General features: G+C 37.2%; 1 pseudogene; it reads left to right on the top strand.

Annotated features, from left to right (window-relative positions):
* The first annotated feature begins 3,876 nt into the window (after window positions 1-3,876).
* Window positions 3,877-3,988, top strand: LOC119692087 (annotated as a pseudogene).

Here is a 3,988-nt window from a genome sequence, read left to right as displayed (position 1 = left end):
AGACCTTTGTGACAAACCTAAAAGCAGGAAATGAAATTAAAAAGAAACCACAACAAAACGCACTTACAAATACAGAAAATAAAAAAACGGAAACAGAATCACGGGCGGAAACCTCAAATTGAGTTTTCATAAAACGGAACTTCAGACTGAAACAGATATACAAAAGAGACTCGTGGTAGAGCGAGACAGACGCAATCTTCTAACAAAAGCCAAGTAATTGTAGACAATGAAGACTGAAAAAGACGTTTCGTTTAACAAGATTCGTATCTTAGAAGTGTTTGGGCGCGGACCCACTCGAACAGAGTCTGTTCGTTGGACCCACTACTTCATTAACCACGCACCCTAGGATTATCAGGATTTCGGTATTGCAGATTGGTGTTTGATGTCCATTCATGAAACACCAAGATTAGCTGGTTTTTTTTTAAAGGTAACATACAAAAAAAGTACCTACTTAGCATATTTTAATAGCATCTTACTATGTCTCAAACCTACATGGTTACTAAGTTGTTGTAAAACAACATACCTACCTCATCATTATCCTCTCCCTAAGCAAGCCGGCCACCTTTCGCAAGATGTCACTTCATCTAGCCGAAGGGCGTCCTACGCTACCTTTGCCTAGTCGCAGCCTGCACTCCAGAACACGTTTACCAAACCTGTTATCGGTCCTTCGACAGATGTGACCAAAATACCTAATCTCTGAAAAAACTAAGGTGAAGTGCGGTAATTGCAACTATCCGGTAATTGCAACTAACTTCAATAACTCCCTCTAGAGTTACTTCATTGTAAAACGACAGACTAAAATCAATTTTACATCATAAAAGTTCTACCCAAAAATGTGGATGGCGCTGATAGCTCAAGAATTGTGGGAGTTATAAAGCTTTTTGTCATCGGCCATTTTGAGTCTGCTGGCGTCGGATGGACATGGTGTGCATTTTTATTTTATAAAATAGTTTTTAGTGGTTCCTCGCAAGGTTTTTCCAAAAAAAAGTAAAAACTAATAACGGTACTTAAGTCATTTTGTATGTATTTGTTTTATTCTAACACGATAGTTTTCCGAGTTTTCTGTGTAGTTACATTTACCAGACAAAAAATGCAAAGTCTGGTAAATGCAACTATTTTGCAGTTTTTAGGGTGGTTACAATTAGCTGCCAATTTTTGTATGAAATTGGAAAAAGCCAGTGATGGGGCAGTGAACATGAATATATCGATACAATCACTAATAATATAACACACAAATAAAAATAAAAGGCTGAATACCAAATTTTAAACATATCTGTTAAGCATACATTTTTTTAGAAAACCTGCAAAATTTCACCCGGCATCCTGCCTGCGGTAAATTCCGAAAACTTTCCAAAAAAAATTTTAAAAAGGCTGTTTGATTAAACATAAGTAAAATATTTAATGTTGATTAATAATAATATAACTATTAATTTTTATCCCCGAGTTTTATTCTGCTACCATGGTCTTCTTGGCTTGTCGATGGCAGACACTACATGACTGTCGATAAAATTACAATAAAGTTCCCATCACTATTTTTGAGAAATTAGTTGCAATTACCAGACCCACGGCTAAACAGTAGTTTCATGCGAAATTGGTCGTAGTTACAAGGATATAAGTGTCACAATCCTATGAATATTCTCTGAGTCTTTGTGTTTCTAATACACAATATACACCACACATAGAAAAATATGGAGATAAAACGATTAGTTGCAATTACCCGACAGGAGGGGTAATTGCAACTATTTCTGCCTTTGCCGGAACTTTTGGCAATAGCTCTTTATTCTTCAGAGTTTTTCTTTGTCATGATAGTAGAATAAAATCTACATAAAATTTTGACTTTGGCATGATTTTACAGTAATACCAATCCTTATATATAAAGAATTATCAGATGATGAAGTTACGACTTCAATATTTTTAGTTGCAATTACCGCACTTCACCTTATGTAATCTTTTTTAGGGTTCACTGGCGCGATCCAACGCAGAGCGTCCCGTATTTAGCCCGAGGAGACTTTGTGTAGTTACTTGATGCGTGAAAATGTATTGTCGAAGTGCAAGAATCTCTCGCAAACTTAGATGGAGGCTGATAGGGGTCCACTCGGGGAGGACTCACGGGTGTAGGCATGTTCACCTCTTTCGAATAGGGTTTTTGGTTGTTTTTGTAGCGTTAAAATTGGGTTTTAAAATGTGAAATGTTTTTTTGGAGGATCAAATCTAAATGTATTAAATACTTAAGAGATAGTACCTACCAAACTAGTTTTCTCCATCAACCCGCACTAGGCCAGCGTGATGGACTAGACCTACAACCCTTCTTTCATTGGAAGGAAACCCGTACCACATATATGCATAACCATAGCCTAAAAGGTACTAACTAAGTATTTTAGTAATTGTCAGTTGTTGTATATTTGGAAACATTCGTGTTCCTGAAAATCAACAACTTAAAGAAGTACTTAAAGTAAAAGCCACAGAAAATTCGTTACCATGTCCAATACAAACAACATTAAAATCAAATGCTAAACGCATTGTAGACATTGTAGTGAAATAGCCCCCTCACCGTCGCGTCGCGGCTAAACGTCAAACCCGGGACCGCGAACACACGCGCACTTGTGTTTAATTAACAACAACGATATTAATAATTCTTTGGCCCTTTAAGCTAGAGGGTTATATGCGGCTTTGCTTTCGGAATAAATTTCTTGTGTACGTAGATAAGATAATTAGGTATATGGTTAAAACTTTCCGGATTGAATTATTATTTAGCACGTTAGTTTTTCAGCTGAAGTTATTTAGAAACCTTGACAACCCAGTGTTTTTTACCTCACACACTTCGCATCTTTTATTCGGTACGCTAGAAATGCTAGGATTAACCCTGAAATGGCCAAAAAAAACTGTTTCGTAGTTACTAAAATGTAAAATGAATCGTGATTTCTTATTTGGCCCATAATGAAAGCTGCTCTGTATGTAGGGCACATTGACCTAGAAACAGGAACGTCACTGATAAATTTCCTCCCTGCACAGGCGTCGGGGCGCGTGTCACAGATTACTAGAAACAGTTCAATTAAACACCAGCCACTAATCTGTGGGGTGACTGATTGCCAGTGAGAGTGCGGTGGGAGTACTTACGCGGATCGCTAATTTCGTTTTAAACTTTGTTTATTCGCCTGGTGTGATTTTATTACGGGCTTATAGGAAAGATTAATTGGATAATTATTAGATAGCTAGCCCAGAAATATGTTTGTACCCTACCTATACGTAAGTAGCCAATCAGAGTCTATTAGATAATAAACAGAATGGGACAGCTCTACTGTGCTCAGTGTGACAGGGTGTTCAAGACGAAGTTCGGACTTGCCAGCCACATAAGAGCACATAACAAAGTGTTAGATAGTAGTCATAAGAGCAAAGAACTCTTGCAATATTATAAAATGAAATTTAGTTCTGGGCTGCCATCTATTGACGAGTAGTCAGAGAATAAATACCAGCGCCATCTGTTGATGAATAGTAAGGACGATAAAAAAAGAGACTGATATAAAATACGTTTTTGTAAGTAACTAGAGGAAATAGTTTGTTAGGTTACTAATAGATGGCAGCACAATCTTAATTAGGGACGATAACATTGATTCTTGTTTTGTTTTGATGAACGTTTTGTTAGCCTAGTAATAATATTTTATGAGTTGGTGTTAAAGATCTAATAGACTATGCCTATGATAAAAAGCGAAAGCGAAATTCATTAATGTATCTTGGCAAAGTAGAAGAAAAGGTAAGAGTAGTTATAATTTTGGATAGGTTGATAGGGGTGATGTGATACATGATTTCCAAGCATTTGTGAAGTGCAGTTAAAAACAAGGTACTACATTCTTAATTCTTAAATTGGCTTCAACTATCGCCAACGTCCATACCATGTTGAATACACCGGTTCTCGTCCGATCACCGAAGTTAAGCAACATCGGGCGTACTTGGATGGGTGACCGCCTGGGAACACCACGTGTCGTTGGCA

Source organism: Plutella xylostella, chromosome 28 (genome assembly GCF_932276165.1).
Source record: "Plutella xylostella chromosome 28, ilPluXylo3.1, whole genome shotgun sequence".
NCBI classification, from domain to species: Eukaryota; Metazoa; Arthropoda; class Insecta; order Lepidoptera; family Plutellidae; genus Plutella; species Plutella xylostella.
Note: the sequence above shows the minus strand (reverse complement) of the source record. Positions and strands in the feature narration are given on the sequence as shown.